The following is a 19,529-nucleotide window of genomic DNA, read 5'->3' as shown; positions in this document are numbered from 1 at the left end:
CCCACCAGTTCTTAAAAAATGGCTATGTGGTTGACTTGGAAGGCATTTCATAACATGTATATTATTTATTTGAGGATGACTACCTAAAAAAGGACCAAACACATCACATGGTACATTCAGATAGAATCAGCGAACGAAGCTCCTCGGGCACGTCCGCAATTATCAGTGAGTCCTCATGTCGTCTACCTCTGGCAGCCAAGCTCATGTGCTAGACAGTTTTGTTCCCTTTTGATGGCCTTGGCCTGAACTGAAGTGAAGATCCGGCTTGTGTTTTTTATCTCACTGACAACCCAGAAAACAATCCGATCGGCTTGATCTGGCTTGTCCCAATTCATTTGCAATCATTTTGATGTCAGTCTCAATGATCAGCGGGCCTTGGTACAGTCACAACAGCGATACCAGACCCATCAGGATAGCTTGCCCCTCTGCCTCTTCAACTGATCTGCATTTATTCATCAATTTACTCGCCGAGAAGACAACATGCCCCGTATGATCCCGTGCGATCGCGCCAGCCTGGGCTTGTGTCACATCCTAGTTAGCCATGCATTAGAGTGTTGCATCATGTTTACTTTTTCATCAGAAACTTGAAATGGGGATCTGTGAAACCCTCAGAATCATTTTGAAAATGACCCAAATAAAAATTTCTCCAAAAGGGTCCAAGAAAATGCTCATGTTGATCTCTGAAAATATTGGACAGAGATAAAAATCAAACCAATATTTTTAGTGGCTCATGGACATTTATTTTGGGCATTTGGAATTAATGCATAAATATTTGCTTTGGAAATATATTTCTATATATATTAATATATGTCCAAATATTATGCCAATTATAAAGGAGCTCTGGAATAATATATCTAGCCCCTGCAAAAATTGGCATAAGCTAAATAAATGATTTAATATATTATTTAAATCAAAACAAATGTCAGAAATTAGAAAACAGAAAAAAATAAAAGGGAGAAGCTTACCTGGGCTCCTCCACTGTGCAGCCCATCCAGCTGGCCGGCCCAGCCAGCAGGCGGCCCAGCCCGCCTCCCTCCTCTGTCGTCTTCGTCCCGACAGAGGGAGGGGAGTGTGGCCGGCGCGCGCGCGCGCCACCGCGCCACGCCACCTCTCTCCCTGCCTGCCTGCCCTCCCCTCCTCGCCTCGATGCCCTGGACGACGCCACGCCTCCCCCCTGCTCTCTCTCACTCTCCCTCGGGTCTCCCCTCCTCTCCCTCGCTCTCTCTCTCACATGGCCGAACACCACCGTCGCCGCCGTTCGCCATAGCAGCCGACTCCGGCCACCCCTCGCTCCCCCGACTAGCTCAGGAGCTCCGCCTCGACCTCCTCTTCCTCCCCACCGCTCCACGGGTCTCCGGAAGCTCTGCATCGCCGCCACGTCGCCGTTCCCCTCTTCGGGCTCCGACCACCGTCGCCGACGAATTCGCCGTCTCCAGCGCGTCCCCGAGCCCGCTTCGACGCCCACTGCAACCGCGGTGAGCCCCCGAGTCGTTCCCCCTTCTTCCCGGGTCTCTTTCGACCTCTAGGCCTTAGCCCCACCTTGGCCGAGAGCTCCACGCCGCCGGCGATGTCGCCGTCGTGGCCACGGTCACCGCAGCGCCCAACCGAGCACACTATCGTGCTCCACGCCTCACTAGGAGCACGCAGCACGCACCAACGCCTCCCCAAACACCCAGCAACGCCGACTCCGACCGCACCCGAACTCCGGCCGCCGCTCACGAGCTCGCCGTCGACGGTACCGGCTACCCCAGGCTCGGCCACCACCACCGTTCGACGCGCGGGAGCAAGAGCTCTCCAACGAGCCCAAGAACGGCCTCGCCCGTGCCCTGTAGCGCGATCCCGCATCGCGCCGCCGTCTCGGGCCTCGCCGTCGTCACGTCGCCGGTGGGTTTGACCCACCTTGACCACGGCAGGACCCCCCTGAGTCCCTGACAGGTGGGCCCAGCCCTGTAGCTAATTAGGATTAGCGCTAACCACTGTTAGTTAACCCCCTGACACTGACCAGTGGGCCCCAGCGCCACTAATTAGTAATTAGGATTAATTTAACTCTGTTTAACCCCCCTGTCACTGACGTGTGGGCCCCACACGTCAGGTTTGACCTCAGCCAGCCGCAGTTGACCACTGACGTCATGCTGACGTCATGCTGGCGCAATAATTATATTTCTGGATTTAAATTAAATCAGGAAATTCTAGAATATTATTTAAACTTCAAAAATTCATAACTTTTATTCTGTAACTCCAAATTGGACAAATTATATATGAAAAATGATCAGAAAAATCCAATCTATCCATCTGTACTATTTTCATGCATGATCAAACAAGTTAAATTGATGTTTCAAGCAGAACAAGGAAAAGCACTTTAAAAGGCCATGTTTGAGTTTGAAATTTGAATCTTTGATTCAAATTTGTTCAAACCCTTCTGGTTTTAGTTGCATTAGCCCAACACACTCATATTGCCATGTTTCATGCATGCATCATATTGTTGCACATTGTTTGGTGATGGTTGTGTATCGGTGTCCTTTGCGACAGGTTCTGCCTCCGAGGAGTACCGTGATTACCCTAACGAAGAACCGTATCAGTGCATCGAACCATCAGGCAAGCAACCAACCATTTGATCATATCGATACAATCCCATGTTCTCGCTCCTGCTCTCTTTTACTGCATTAAGACAACGCGTTTCAAACTGCTGTGTGCTACGGTAGTTGAACCCATTTCCTCTGCATGACCTGTCATTGCCACAGTAACTAGATGAAACCCACTAGCATGTGTAGGAGTTGATTGAGCCATATGTATGTGTTGTTCCTACCTTGCTATGCCTGCTATGCTTAGAGTCGTGTCAGGTATGGTTCATCTGGGTGATGGGCTAGAGTGAAATGTTTATGTCGGTAATGAGAGTGGTGTGGTGAACACGATTTGGTAAAGGTATCGATGAGAGGCCATGTAGGAGTACATGGTGGGTTGTTTCATTGAAGCCGACCTTAAGCACTGAGATCTGTATGTGTGATTTAAGAATCAGCTACTACCATGCATTGGGCCCGAAACCAATGGACCCTCTCGGCTTCTTATTCACCCTAGTTCTCCGTCCAGGAGTTGCAAGTAGTTTCTGGTGTTTGTAGCCTACTGGAGGCCGTGGACAGCGCTGACCGTAGGGGTGGGCTGTGATGCGGTAGGTACGTGGCCGGGTGTACCGAATACCCGTTAGGTATCTCGGGAACCCTGTTCACATCGTTCGGGGCCGTATGGGAAACCTCGGCCGGACTCCCTGCGGATGGAACCTGGATAGGCGATAAACCTGGACTGGAGGCTTAGGTGATTAGGTAGGTCGTGGCCGACACCCACGTTGGGCTTCCGCTTGAAGGTTGCCGAGTACATGTCGTGTAAACGACGGTAAGTGGTGAGAGCGTGTATGAAGAAGTACACCCCTGCAGGGTTATCATGATCTATTCGAATAGCCGCGTCCGCGGTAAAGGACTACTTGGTTGCCTATACAGTTCATAGACAAGTAAATGGAAACTACTAAAAGCCTCAAGATAAGTGTGAGTGCCGAGGATGGCTCTTCCGTAGGAAGACGGAGGTGGATCCTCGGTAGTGTATTGAAGTGGTGAGTAGTGGACTCGTGTGCGCAAAACCATTTCAAGTTGGAGTCTCGTAGGATAGCCTAGCCAAGAGTCAAAGCTGGCTTGCTGCAATAACTCCACCAACCCTTCTTGATAATATGCATGTATGTAGGATCTGATGTAAGTCTTGCTGAGTACCTTTGTACTCATGTTGCTATAATTTACATTTTTACAGAAGACGCTGCAACCCCTTCTGATGGGTTCTACGTAGACGTTGACATCAATGAGTAGGCTAAGGCCCAGGTGGTGATCCTGAGCTTGTGAAGGACCACGTAGTATAGCTAGGCTTTCCAAGCCTCTTTTATTTTACTAGTTGTCTGTACTCAGACAAGTTACTTCCGCTGCTGGTTTGTATGACTGTATGACTTGAATGCTGGGTCGTGTGACCCGTACCTTTGTGTATGTTATGTATGGCTCTCTGAGCCTTAAATAAAGTACTTGTGTCATAGAGTCATGTTGTGATGCCTTGTTGTATTTGCACATATCGAGCATATTGTGTGTATGATTGAAATGCTTGGTATGTGTGGGATCTGACTATCTAGTTGTTTATCTTTAGTAGCCTCTCTTACCGGGAAATGTCTCCTAGTGTTACCGCTGAGCCATGGTAGCTTGCTACTGCTCTGGAACACTTAGGCTGGCCGGCATGTGTCCTTCTTCGTTCCTGTGTCTGTCCCTTCGGGGAAATGTCACGCATTGAGTACCGGAGTCCTGTTAGCCCGCTACAGCCCGGTTTACCGGAGTCCTGCTAGCCCAGTGCTACAGCCCGGACCCACTTGCTGATGACCGACACGTTCGAAGCTGGGTCATGGATGCCTGTCCCTGTAAGTCTGTGCCACTTTGGGTTTACGACTAGTCATGTCAGCCCGGGCTCCTTATCATATGGATGCTAGCGACACTATCATATACGTGAGCCAAAAGGCGCAAACGGTCCCGGGCAAAGGTAAGGCGACACCCGTGGGGATACCGTGCGTGAGGCCGCAAAGTGATATGAGGTGTTACCGGCTAGATCGATGTGACATCGAGTCGGGGTCCTGACAGCGTTGGCATCAGAGCCGGACTGCCTGTAGGTTCTCCAAGCCAAACTGGTCGATGTTGAGTCTAGAAATTCTTTAGTTATATGTAGGGGAATTGTTTGTGGGTTGGAACGTAAGGCTCTTTTTACTCCTTTATCTTATGACATTCTGATCTGAGTCAGTCTATTCTTCCACCGGGGGTTAAGGAATTAGGATCTATTCTCTCTATCAGGATCACGTGTTACTAATCAGTAGTACCTTATAAGTTTGATGGATACAAGCCTAGTTCAGTTCTACTACCACATTATGTTGTTAGGATGGATTCAGAACTTTGATATGATGATGTTGAGTGTGTATGAAATCCTTTGTCAAATGTCTCAAAATCCTTCTTGAGCATTTACAGCTGTTATGCTGCCGAAATTTTGCTAGAAATTCTAATGCCTTTGCATTATGATTGTGCTTTCAGATGGCCACTCGCGACCTCAATCAAGTGGTTCGCCTGACTCGATGCCTAGATGTACCCGGCCATACTGCCATGTTGGTCAGGGTAATGACTGAGGCTGGATACCGTTGGTATCCTGAGTACACGGTCGAAGAGCAATTCCGAGACTTTAATCAAAGCCAGTATCTCTGCACTGTCAGGATATTTCCATCTTATCCTGGATCCACCGAGCCCCTTCACTGCTCCTATGGACTCGGGGTTACTATTGAGATGGCTGTGCAGGACGCCGCCTACTCTATGATGACCATCATGCGAGTCAGATCTGGTCTATTTCGGGACTCTGATTTCCGGTATATGCCAGGATCACTTCCGGGAGCACAAGGGTATCTCCAGGCTATCTATGCTGACCCCACTCAGGAGGATTCACGGACTCGCACCACTGCTGAGATGCTCGAGGATAAGGACCGTGAAAATCGGGCCTTGAGGTTAGAGCTCTTCAATACCCGTGCTGACCACTGGGCCACTTTGACTCGGTTTGCACCGGCGGTGCAAGCTGGATATTCGGATATGCGCGATCTCTATCCTGTGAGATCTGCTCTGCCAGACGTGATGGGTTGGCGTGATGTAGGAGGCATCACCCCACCTCGCGGTCCCCGCAGGCCACCGTCTGTTGGTCCAAGACCTCATCCTAGCCCCTATGGTCCACAAGCTCCGCGAGATCGTCTGTTTCCGGATGATCATGTTGAGCTTCCAGGCTATGGAGGTGACTTCTACGAGGACTACTACGGATCGGTCTGAGTTAGTGGTAGTATCACTAGTTCGCACTAGCTGTGTCGTCTATCGTCCCGCGTGACTCGTGGGATATGACCTAGTTTGTACTCTTTCCGGAGGTGTAGAAAAATAATGTATAGGAGCTTGGAATGCCTCCGATGAGATGTAATCCTCTTTTCACCGTAATAGTACTTGTTTGGTCTTGTACTAAACCCTGTATGGTGTGTATGACGATGGAATAAAGAAGCAGTTTCTGTATCTACCATGTCATACGGATGATCATCTTGCATTTCGAGTTATTCCTTACATTTTGTATCCTATGTCGGAATTTTATCATCCTGACTAAATCATTGTCTTGTTTACCTAGGATGGTCAACACGCGCACTAACCCTGCTCCTCAAGAGCAGGCCGAAGGCAGTGAAGTCAGGGATGCAAATCTGCCTCATCCTCCTTCCCTAGCCGAGGTTATGATGGAAGCTGAGAGAAACAAGCGGGAGACCAACCGTTTGTTGGAGCGTATTGAACAGAACACAGCACACCATCAGAGGACTAACGTGGTGTCACTCAGTGATTTTATCAAATTACATCCACCCACGTTCCACCACTCCGTCGAGCCTCTCGACGCTGATGACTGGCTTCGCAGTATCTCTCACAAACTGCGTTCCGCGCTGGTAGCTGAGGCTGACAAGGTCACCTTTGCTGCATATCATCTTGAAGGCCCCGCCAGTCTATGGTGGGAGAATTATGGAGCTATGCGCCCAGCGGGCCATGTCACTACTTGGGCTGAATTCAGCGAGGCTTTCCGTGAACATCACATTCCGGAGGGTCTCATGGACCGTAAACGTGAGGAATTTTGCAGTTTCACCCAAGGCCGACTCTCTGTGGATGCTTACAGCAGGGAGTTTGGTAACCTCGCACGATATGCAACTGAGGAAGTTTCTACTGATGCCAAGAAGCAAGCAAGGTTCCGTAAGGGACTTAGTCCTGAGCTTCGCCGCGACCTCCGTCTGCATGAGTGCACATCTTTTCAGAAACTTGTCAACAAGGCCATCAGTGCTGAAACTGGTCAGACTGATTATGACGCAACACGCAAGCATGGCCGTGACATGGGTTCCTCATCCGGTGCTGGTCCTCAGAAGCGCCGCGTGTGGGTGCCCAACACCGCCCTGCCACCCAGGTTCACACCGAGGCCATCTTTCCAGGCGCCTCGCCCTGTTCAACAGTCTGCTCCAGCCAAGCCCTATGGGGGTCCAACCAACAATGCTCCTCCACGTACCAGTTCCGTGACTTGTTTCAAGTGTGGGGAATCTGGTCACTATATGCGTGAGTGTCCCCAGACCAACCCCAACCAGTCTGCTAAAGCTGTTGGCCGTGGCAAGCCGACAGGAAAAGTATTCCACGCCAAGCCGGTCACCGCTCACGTGGCCATGTCAACTGTATCTCTGCCGAAGAAGCTCAAGAGGATCCCAACGTCGTTCTCGGTACGCTTCTTGTTAATTGCCACCCGGCATCTGTTCTTTTCGATACAGGAGCCTCTCATTCTTTTATATCTGAAAATTATGCTCGTTTGCATAACGTCGCATTCTGTGATATGCCAACCTCTATGGTAATTCAAACTCCGGGATCCAAATGGCAAACCTCTAGAGTAAGCCATGGAAATGAAATCCAAGTCGACAGACTTGTTTTCCTCGCATCTTTGATAGCCCTTAAATCTTCAGATATTAATATCATTTTGGGTATGGACTGGATGTCAGCTCATCATGCCAAAATTGATTGCTTCTCTAGGACTGTTCAACTCACCCATCCTTCGGGGAAGATAGTCAATGTCTTGACCCGAATAGCCAAGCGACAATTATATTCTCTTAACGCCAGCCCTTTGCCAGACCTTGAGGACGTTCCGGTAGTCCGTGACTTCCCGGATGTCTTCCCAGAGGAATTGCCAGGTGTTCCACCTGACAGGGATGTTGAGTTCGTAATAGACCTCATTCCAGGAACCGTTCCGATTGCTAGAAGACCTTATAAGATGGCACCACTAGAACTAGCCGAGCTTAAGAAACAACTCGATGAGTCCTTGAAAAAGGGTTTCATCCGACCTAGTTCATCTCCGTGGGCTTGCCCCGTCCTATTCGTCAAGAAGAAGGATGGTACGGACCGGATGGTTGTAGATTACCGACCTGTCAATTTGGTCACAATCAAGAACAAATATCCGCTCCCCAGGATCAACGACCTGTATGATCAGCTCGCTGGATCCTCAGTCTTCTCCAAGATGGATTTGAGGTTGGGCTACCATCAAATCAAAATCAGAAACGGGGACATTCCTAAAACGGCCTTTGTTACTCGTTATGGCCAATACGAGTACACCGTCATGTCCTTCGGTTTAACCAACGCTCCAGCCACCTTTTCTCGGTTAATGAACTCAATCTTCATGGAGTATTTGGATAAATTCGTCGTGGTTTACCTCGATGATATACTCATCTACTCCAAGAACGAGGAAGAACATGCCGAACATCTAAGGCTAGTGTTGAAGAAACTTCGAGAGCATCGCCTTTATGCCAAATTTTCTAAATGTGAATTTTGGTTGTCAGAAGTGACCTATCTGGGTCATGTAATATCTGGTAAAGGTATTGCTGTTAACCCTGAGCGAGTTCAAGCCGTCCTTAATTGGACTCCACCTGAATCGGTCAAGCAAGTTCGGAGTTTTCTGGGCTTAGCGAGCTATTGCCGTCGCTTTGTCGAAAACTTCTCCAAAGTTGCTAAACCTCTAACCGAACTCCTCAAGAAAGATAAAAAGTTCGAATGGACTCCACAATGTGAGCACAGCTTTCAGGAACTGAAAAGACGCCTGACTTCTGCTCCCGTACTGGTACCGCCAGACTTCTCCAAGGACTTTGTTATCTACTGCGACGCCTCGCGACAAGGACTAGGTTGCATTCTCATGCAAGATCGACACGTAATTGCCTACGCTTCACGGCAATTGCACCCACATGAGGAGAATTATCCTACTCATGATCTAGAGCTTGCAGCCGTAGTCTATGCACTTAAGACCTGGCGACATTACCTCCTCGGTAACCGTTGCGAAATATTCACTGATCACCAAAGTCTGAAGTACATTTTCACCCAACCGGATCTGAATCTCAGGCAAAGACGTTGGGTTGAATTGATCACAGACTTCGACTTAGGAATAACCTACACCCCAGGGAAAGCCAACGTCATGGCTGATGCGCTAAGTCGTAAATCTTATTGTAACAACCTGATGTTACAACAAAGTCAACCGCTTCTCCATGAGGAATTTCGGAAGCTTAACCTTCACATTGTTCCTCAAGGTTTTCTTTCCACCTTGGTGGCAAAACCTACCCTTACGGATCAGATTATCAAAGCACAGAAGGTAGATCCGGGAATCTCCCGCATCAAGAGAAACATTCAGAAAGGAATTGCGAATTGCTTCTCCATTAATGATCAAGGGGTCGTATACTTCGGGAATCGACTAGTGGTTCCCAAAGTGCGAAACCTGAGGCGTTTGATCCTTAAGGAAGCTCATGAATCTCCTCTCACCATTCATCCCGGTAGTACTAAGATGTATCAGGACCTACGCCAGAGGTTCTGGTGGACTAGGATGAAGAGAGAAATTGCTCAGTATATTGCTAATTGCGACGTCTGTCGTCGTGTAAAAGCAGAGCATCAACGGCCTGCTGGCACCCTTCAACCCTTAGCTATTCCTGAATGGAAATGGGATAAAATTGGTATGGATTTCATTACCGGTTTTCCCAGGACCAAGAGAGGGAATAATGCTATCTTCGTCGTTGTCGATCGTCTTTCCAAAGTAGCCCATTTCCTACCTGTTCGTGAGAGTATAACCGCTAGTCAATTGGCAGACTTATACATCTCCCGAATAGTGTCCCTCCATGGTGTTCCTTTGGAAATTAACTCGGATCGAGGAAGTCTTTTCACCTCTCGATTTTGGGAAAGTTTCCAAAATGCTATGGGAACCCGTCTCTCCTTTAGCACCGCTTTCCACCCTCAGTCGAGTGGTCAAGTGGAACGCGTCAACCAGATTCTAGAAGACATGCTTCGAGCCTCTGTTATCTCATTCGGAATGGACTGGGAGAAGTGCCTTCCATTTGCCGAATTCGCTTACAACAACAGCTATCAATCTAGCTTGGGTAAAGCCCCTTTTGAAGTTCTCTATGGACGACGGTGTCGAACACCCCTTAACTGGTCAGAGACCGGGGAAAGACAATTCTTTGGCCCGGATATGATTCAGGAAGCAGAAGAGCAAGTTCGCATCGTTCGTGAAAAGTTGAAAACAGCCCAATCTCGTCAAAAGAGTCAATATGACCGAAAACATAAGGCTATGACTTTCGAGGTTGACGAGAAGGCTTATCTTCGGGTTACCCCTCTGAAGGGAACCCATCGTTTCGGTATCAAAGGCAAATTGGCTCCTCGTTACATTGGACCTTTTCGCATTCTCGCCAAACGAGGAGAAGTTGCCTACCAGTTGGAACTACCTCCGCACCTCTCCAGAGTCCACGATGTCTTCCACGTTTCTCAACTCAGGCGTTGCTTCTCGGATCCTATCCGTGGAGTGGACCACGAAACGCTTGATCTCCAAGATAATCTTACATATCGAGAGTACCCCATTCGTATCCTCGATCAGGCCGAACGTACCACTCGACGTCATAATATCAAGTTTTTCAAGGTTCAATGGTCGCACCATTCTGAGGATGAAGCAACTTGGGAAAGGGAGGATCGTCTTCGACTTGAGTATCCCGCCTTCTTCCCGGAGGAACCCAAATCTCGGGACGAGATTCTTTTGAGTGGGGGTGAGTTGTCACATCCTAGTTAGCCATGCATTAGAGTGTTGCATCATGTTTACTTTTTCATCAGAAACTTGAAATGGGGATCTGTGAAACCCTCAGAATCATTTTGAAAATGACCCAAATAAAAATTTCTCCAAAAGGGTCCAAGAAAATGCTCATGTTGATCTCTGAAAATATTGGACAGAGATAAAAATCAAACCAATATTTTTAGTGGCTCATGGACATTTATTTTGGGCATATGGAATTAATGCATAAATATTTGCTTTGGAAATATATTTCTATATATATTAATATATGTCCAAATATTATGCCAATTATAAAGGAGCTCTGGAATAATATATCTAGCCCCTGCAAAAATTGGCATAAGCTAAATAAATGATTTAATATATTATTTAAATCAAAACAAATGTCAGAAATTAGAAAACAGAAAAAAATAAAAGGGAGAAGCTTACCTGGGCTCCTCCACTGTGCAGCCCATCCAGCTGGCCGGCCCAGCCAGCAGGCGGCCCAGCCCGCCTCCCTCCTCTGTCGTCTTCGTCCCGACAGAGGGAGGGGAGTGTGGCCGGCGCGCGCGCGCGCCACCGCGCCACGCCACCTCTCTCCCTGCCTGCCTGCCCTCCCCTCCTCGCCTCGATGCCCTGGACGACGCCACGCCTCCCCCCTGCTCTCTCTCACTCTCCCTCGGCTCTCCCCTCCTCTCCCTCGCTCTCTCTCTCACACGGCCGAACACCACCGTCGCCGCCGTTCGCCATAGCAGCCGACTCCGGCCACCCCTCGCTCCCCCGACTAGCTCAGGAGCTCCGCCTCGACCTCCTCTTCCTCCCCACCGCTCCACGGGTCTCCGGAAGCTCTGCATCGCCGCCACGTTGCCGTTCCCCTCTTCGGGCTCCGACCACCGTCGCCGACGAATTCGCCGTCTCCAGCGCGTCCCCGAGCCCGCTTCGACGCCCACTGCAACCGCGGTGAGCCCCCGAGTCGTTTCCCCCTTCTTCCCGGGTCTCTTTCGACCTCTAGGCCTTAGCCCCACCTTGGCCGAGAGCTCCACGCCGCCGGCGATGTCGCCGTCGTGGCCACGGTCACCGCAGCGCCCAACCGAGCACACTATCGTGCTCCACGCCTCACTAGGAGCACGCAGCACGCACCAACGCCTCCCCAAACACCCTGCAACACCGACTCCGACCGCACCCGAACTCCGGCCGCCGCTCACGAGCTCGCCGTCGACGGTACCGGCCACCCCAGGCTCGGCCACCACCACCGTTCGACGCGCGGGAGCAAGAGCTCTCCAACGAGCCCAAGAACGGCCTCGCCCGTGCCCTGTAGCGCGATCCCGCATCGCGCCGCCGTCTCGGGCCTCGCCGGCGTCACGTCGCCGGTGGGTTTGACCCACCTTGACCACGGCAGGACCCCCCTGAGTCCCTGACAGGTGGGCCCAGCCCTGTAGCTAATTAGGATTAGCGCTAACCACTGTTAGTTAACCCCCTGACACTGACCAGTGGGCCCCAGCGCCACTAATTAGTAATTAGGATTAATTTAACTCTGTTTAACCCCCCTGTCACTGACGTGTGGGCCCCACACGTCAGGTTTGACCTCAGCCAGCCGCAGTTGACCACTGACGTCATGCTGACGTCATGCTGGCACAATAATTATATTTCTGGATTTAAATTAAATCAGGAAATTCCAGAATATTATTTAAACTTCAAAAATTCATAACTTTTATTCTGTAACTCCAAATTGGACAAATTATATATGAAAAATGATCAGAAAAATCCAATCTATCCATCTGTACTATTTTCATGCATGATCAAACAAGTTAAATTGATGTTTAAGCAGAACAAGGAAAAGCACTTTAAAAGGCCATGTTTGAGTTTGAAATTTGAATCTTTGATTCAAATTTGTTCAAACCCTTCTGGTTTTAGTTGCATTAGCCCAACACACTCATATTGCCATGTTTCATGCATGCATCATATTGTTGCACATTGTTTGGTGATGGTTGTGTATCGGTGTCCTTTGCGACAGGTTCTGCCTCCGAGGAGTACCGTGATTACCCTAACGAAGAACCGTATCAGTGCATCGAACCATCAGGCAAGCAACCAACCATTTGATCATATCGATACAATCCCATGTTCTCGCTCCTGCTCTCTTTTACTGCATTAAGACAACGCGTTTCAAACTGCTGTGTGCTACGGTAGTTGAACCCATTTCCTCTGCATGACCTGTCATTGCCACAGTAACTAGATGAAACCCACTAGCATGTGTAGGAGTTGATTGAGCCATATGTATGTGTTGTTCCTACCTTGCTATGCCTGCTATGCTTAGAGTCGTGTCAGGTCTGGTTCATCTGGGTGATGGGCTAGAGTGAAATGATTATGTCGGTAATGAGAGTGGTGTGGTGAACACGATTTGGTAAAGGTATCGATGAGAGGCCATGTAGGAGTACATGGTGGGTTGTTTCATTGAAGCCGACCTTAAGCACTGAGATCTGTATGTGTGATTTAAGAATCAGCTACTACCATGCATTGGGCCCGAAACCAATGGACCCTCTCGGCTTCTTATTCACCCTAGTTCTCCGTCCAGGAGTTGCAAGTAGTTTCTGGTGTTTGTAGCCTACTGGAGGCCGTGGACAGCGCTGACCGTAGGGGTGGGCTGTGATGCGGTAGGTACGTGGCACGGTGTACCGAATACCCGTTAGGTATCTCGGGAACCCTGTTCACATCGTTCGGGGCCGTATGGGAAACCTCGGCCGGACTCCCTGCGGATGGAACCTGGATAGGCGATAAACCTGGACTGGAGGCTTAGGTGATTAGGTAGGTCGTGGCCGACACCCACGTTGGGCTTCCGCTTGAAGGTTGCCGAGTACATGTCGTGTAAACGACGGTAAGTGGTGAGAGCGTGTATGAAGAAGTACACCCCTGCAGGGTTAACATGATCTATTCGAATAGCCGCGTCCGCGGTAAAGGACTACTTGGTTGCCTATACAGTTCATAGACAAGTAAATGGAAACTACTAAAAGCCTCAAGATAAGTGTGAGTGCCGAGGATGGCTCTTCCGTAGGAAGACGGAGGTGGATCCTCGGTAGTGTATTGAAGTGGTGAGTAGTGGACTCGTGTGCGCAAAACCATTTCAAGTTGGAGTATCGTAGGATAGTCTAGCCAAGAGTCAAAGCTGGCTTGCTGCAATAACTCCACCAACCCTTCTTGATAATATGCATGTATGTAGGATCTGATGTAAGTCTTGCTGAGTACCTTTGTACTCATGTTGCTATAATCTACATTTTACAGAAGACGCTGCAACCCCTTCTGATGGGTTCTATGTAGACGTTGACATCAACGAGTAGGCTAAAGACCCAGGTGGTGACCCTGAGCTTGTGAAGGACCACGTAGTATAGCTAGGCTTTCCAAGCCTCTTTTATTTTACTAGTTGTCTGTACTCAGACAAGTTACTTCCGCTGCTGGTTTGTATGACTGTATGACTTGAATGTTGGGTCGTGAGACCCGTACCTTTGTGTATGTTATGTATGGCTCCCTGAGCCTTAAATAAAGTACTTGTGTCGTAGAGTCATGTTGTGATGCTTCGTTGTATTGCACATATCGAGCATATTGTGTGTATGATTGAAATGCTTGGTATGTGTGGGATCTGACTATCTAGTTGTTTATCTTTAGTAGCCTCTCTTACCGGGAAATGTCTCCTAGTGTTACCGCTGAGCCATGGTAGCTTGCTACTGCTCTGGAACACTTAGGCTGGCCGGCATGTGTCCTTCTTCGTTCCTGTGTCTGTCCCTTCGGGGAAATGTCACGCTTTGAGTACCGGAGTCCTGTTAGCCCGCTACAGCCCGGTTTACCGGAGTCCTGCTAGCCCAGTGCTACAGCCCGGACCCACTTGCTGATGACCGACACGTTCGAAGCTGGGTCATGGATGCCTGTCCCTGTAAGTCTGTGCCACTTTGGGTTTACGACTAGTCATGTCAGCCCGGGCTCCTTATCATATGGATGCTAGCGACACTATCATATACGTGAGCCAAGAGGCGCAAACGGTCCCGGGCAAAGGTAAGGCGACACCCGTGGGGATACCGTGCGTGAGGCCGCAAAGTGATATGAGGTGTTACCGGCTAGGTCGATGTGACATTGAGTCGGGGTCCTGACAGCTTGGCCCGTGCCTGACAAAAAGGCAACATCAGTGTTCAGTTTTACAACACCTTCAGGCGGCTCTTTCCACTGGGCATTTGGCTCGGCGTTCGGCTGATTCCTAGGTGTGATGTGTCTGCATAAATGCAGACAGGGACCAGCAACTCTTGTTTCCCTGTCCAACAACAGATAGCGACAAATTGCTGATTTCCTCCTCATACTGCACAAGGAACATCACCGATCTCGAAATGGTTTCTTTGCCATCACTGTGGATACAGTTATCTTGTAGAAACCAGGCTCTCCATAACAACAACAGATTTTTCTTTCTTATCTCTGAATCATACTTGTCCAGTAGGATTTGTAGTCAGTCTGTTCCAGTGTACCAGAACTCCTTTTCTTCTGGAAGCCTCCACTCTTTCCTCATGACAAATCTCAACGCCTTACTTTTTGTGCATGATATAACAACATGATATTCATCTTCCTCCCCGTTCCCACATATGTCACACACACTATCTTGAACAATAGTACGCCTGCATAACATGTATATTTGCCTCAACATCAGAATGGATGGTAGAATTACATAAGAGTAGTTTGTCCATTTCAGAGATACAACTTTCTGAAGGAACTGTGCAATGATTCCAACAAAATATATAGCGTCTGATAGTGGGAAATGTAATAGCACACTAAGTCATAATTCTGAATGCTTAGGAATCTGGAGAGTGTTATTTCTTCGAAAAAATGGACAAAGCAAATGAGCATGGTCCAATGCAGGTTCTGCAACTTCTGTTTTACGTGTGTTTTTATAAATAATTTATCGGAAACACAAAGGAAGACAATATGTTTGAGTAGGTAACAATATGTTTTAGAAGATGATGGCTTCCTAATATTTAAGCACATAACTTAAATTTATTGAACCGTGGGAGATGGATCGGAGGTACAGTAGAAGAATGAACAAATAGATTTTATTTCTATTTTCCACAACCTACATGTACAACAATGAGAAGTTCCTCGAGAACCAAGCTTACAACAGTGAATAAGAGGGGAAAGCAATATGGCAATTTAATGTCTCATCGACCCTGCAAGTTGGCAGCATCCCAATGATCAATTTTAAACATAATCTTTAACTGCAAGAATGACTGCACTACAATTCTATTGTTAAAGATATATTCCTAACACGTGAAGAAGAGAGGGAAAAGCAATATGGCAATTTAATGTCCCATCGACCCTGCAAGTTGGCAGCATCCCAAGTAATTATCGATTTTAAACATAATACAATAATGTGTACAATACAATTCATCATTTCTTTATTCTAGGCATTTTTTTACTCACTCCGTCCCAGTTAGCATCTCAAACAGTGAATAAGAACTCCTATCAGACACTCCAAGTTTTATGTTACCATCTAATTAAACAATAGTAGTATAGTAATAAACTGAGAAACGGTTAGGAGCCGGAGAGGTACCTGGAGGGAGGAGGCCAGAGAGTCCTGGAGGTCATCAACATGCGGGTATTATGCGATCGTGGAATTGCTGGTGCCACGACGACGAGCAACATTTCCCCATCGCAGAGCCGTCATCGCCACCACTGGCCTCCTCCGACTGATTGCGTTGCCAACGTCGCATCAGGTCGTGATACTGAGGAAAATGGGAGATGGCGGTCGGGTGTGGGTGTGGGTCTAGGGATACAAAGCAACCCTCCCAACTGTTATTGTGTTTTTGTGCTTCACAAATCAAATCATAATGTCACCGTTATGACCATGCTAGAAAATCAACTTACTGGGAAATTTATTTGAATAAACAACTAAAGTACAAATGTACTTAAAATAACAGTTTTGAACAAATTCACTAAAAAATACCATGCACCAAATAACTATGTATATTATACAAGGTCAAGGCTGATTCGAGTAAGGCTGTTACCTAGTAGTATGACAATTATAACCACTTGCAAACTCTACAAGCGAGAGACAGTGTTACTTGCAGGAGCCCAAGTGTGAGACTTTTTCAGGTAACTCCATGTATATGTGTGCAGTAATTTGCACAAGAACGTAACATCACTCTATATGCAATATGATTTCAGAGTGAAACATATGATTATTTGCTATTGGACCAACCAAGTGTGGTTTCAACTCCACATGAGAAATACCATGTAGGAACTGAAACATACATCCGAGCATACAAAACCAAAAAAGTCAAGCAAGAATTTGATAGGGCATCTAAGGCACGATAACATTCAGTCACGTTGGTATGCAGTGTTGGTAGAGCGAAATGTATCAATGCCATGATAACATCCACATGTCCACCGTCATGACTCCCCGGCTCCTCCTCTCAACCACGCGCCTCTGCCAGCAGCGGCGCCCGCAAGAATACCCTGTGTGGTCATTAGAAATCTGTGGGGTCTCCCTTAACCTATTCAGCAAGCTACCATCAACCTTATTGAAGTCCATAAGACAAAGAGACGAACATCTTGACATTATGTACTGACACAACTCCATAGATGATATATACTGACACTCGCATCATTTGACATTATGTGTAGTCAGTACGAGTGTATGAAAGTACAAAAGAACAAGCTACGGCATTTTAGACCAGAGATTACATCAATTTTAAGTTAGCATGGCAATATGGCAAATGCCTAGCAATATATGATTGTTATTTTCCATCACAAGATCATAAACAACTTGAAAAAAAGCTTACCCTATATCAAGTGCTAGGAGTGTCAATATAAGAGCTCTCTTTCCCTACGTACATCTAGTGAGAAAATTCTTTGATAGGCTAAATAAGTAGCTCCCCCATCCATGTACTACACAACTATCAACTGCCACAAAATGGAAAAAAGGAGCCACCTAAGAATGATGAGGTAGCACCTCAGGAAATTACAAGGGGTGACTAAATTAAGATCCATAAGGTAAGCCACAAGCCTTGATGTAGAATCTGAACAATAGTGAGCAAAGAATGAGTCAAAAAGATACTCACGGTGAGGTGAAACAGTAAAAGCAAATACAACATGAGAGTTAGTTACTAAACAAGGATCAGAGGAAATAGAAAAAAGGTGTTCTTTTTATCAACACCAAAGAACCAAAAAACTTTGTGACTATATTTGTCATCCTGAGTGAGCTTAAAATAGGTATTGTGATAAACACAAGGTTTTGGTTTATGAAATAAGTATGGATGGAGAAGGAGATTGTTGGAGAGAGCTTCAGGTACAGCCAGAAATGCACGCATCCAGAGAGTGGTTTTCTGCATATGTAGATTGAGTCCAGAACATGGATCTGGGGTCAAGCCATTTGAGTACGAAAATTTGGAGTTCAGAACTGAAATATGGGGATTCAGATTTACTCAGGGTAGGAGGGTATGTGTGGGCTGTGCTATATCGACATACACCAGATGATGAAAAATCATATGTCTGGACAAAAATGCACTATAATGTCATCTTAGAATCAATATGGATTCTACCAAAGAATTTAATAAACATGGTCACCAGAAAACTAAACTTTACCTTGCCGGAAGAAAGAGAGACTCGAGGAACTCATCAGTCAATGAGCTGCAAGTCATCTTCTCCACAGGGAAGAGAGGAAGGAGTGCTTCTCGCCGACCTCTCATAATCCTTGCCAACCATCTCACTGTCGCCATCATCCACCAGCATACCACGCCGATTGCGGCACCTCATGTTGTCATGCACGCAGCGGCAGACCTAGCAGCATAGATCAAAGAGTATTATATAAAACTGTAGCAATTCATATCTAAACCATTATTTTTCAATCACACACACATATGCCCAAATGGAATCGATAACAAACTTACAAAATATAGCTGACACCACTAATGTAGTAGGCTACTCAATGCCACAATAAACAAAACCAATCAACCAAGTACTCAAGTAGCATTATTTACAACAGTAGTCACTTCAGATTCAAAAGGTGCAGACAGAATGGACAAGCTTAATATCTAGTCTTTCTTGTAGTCTAACCTCACCCGACATTTATGCTAGATAGATGGAATTGCACGTATTTAGACTTGGTTCTCCTAGTATCGAAAATCTCCACATGCATCAACTAATTAATCAGTGGCAAAAAGGAGCTTTCGATGGAAGAGAAAGAAATAAAAACCCTGCAGAAAATTGACTGTTGGCAGCAGTGGACGGGAACGACCAACAATAAAACAGCAGAAGCTTGTGTAGTTAGCCTGTGTACCATGACCTGGCTCATCGTAATACCATGACCTAGCTAGTTAATTGTCCGTCGCCGATGCTCCCAAATCCTCACGATACACACAAGGAACATCAGGCCATATGCACTCCTCACGATATCTTGGTCTCCTGACCTTCGAGTTCATCAAAGGAAGGTAGTCTGACAAGCAACTTCATCAGATCAGGTTCAGCCTTTCAGGTACCTAATAAGAAATAAAAACAGATTCGTTAGGTGGCAACTTGAATACCAACGATGACTGGATCGACACCATGGCGCCTGCAGCCGCCTCTCTTCGCCAAAGAGCAAATCCCCGCCGAGAAGGCCGAGCCGTGCGGAACCGACCGTGAGAAGTGGCGAGAAGGGGAGAGATCGAAGGACCGGAGGTAGCGGTGGTTTCCACAGGCGACCTTGTCCTCGGTGGCAGCGGTGGCTCCCCTGTACTCGGCTCGGATTAGAGACGGGGGTGGTTGGAGACGGCGGGCCGATGCGCTCAACGGCGAGATCCGGAAGGCAGCGTGCGGTGGAGGGAGGGGAAGGAGGCGGCCGCACCACGGATGAACGCTCT

This window comes from Triticum aestivum, chromosome 2B, assembly GCF_018294505.1.
Source record: "Triticum aestivum cultivar Chinese Spring chromosome 2B, IWGSC CS RefSeq v2.1, whole genome shotgun sequence".
Taxonomy (NCBI): Eukaryota; Viridiplantae; Streptophyta; class Magnoliopsida; order Poales; family Poaceae; genus Triticum; species Triticum aestivum.
Note: the sequence above shows the minus strand (reverse complement) of the source record.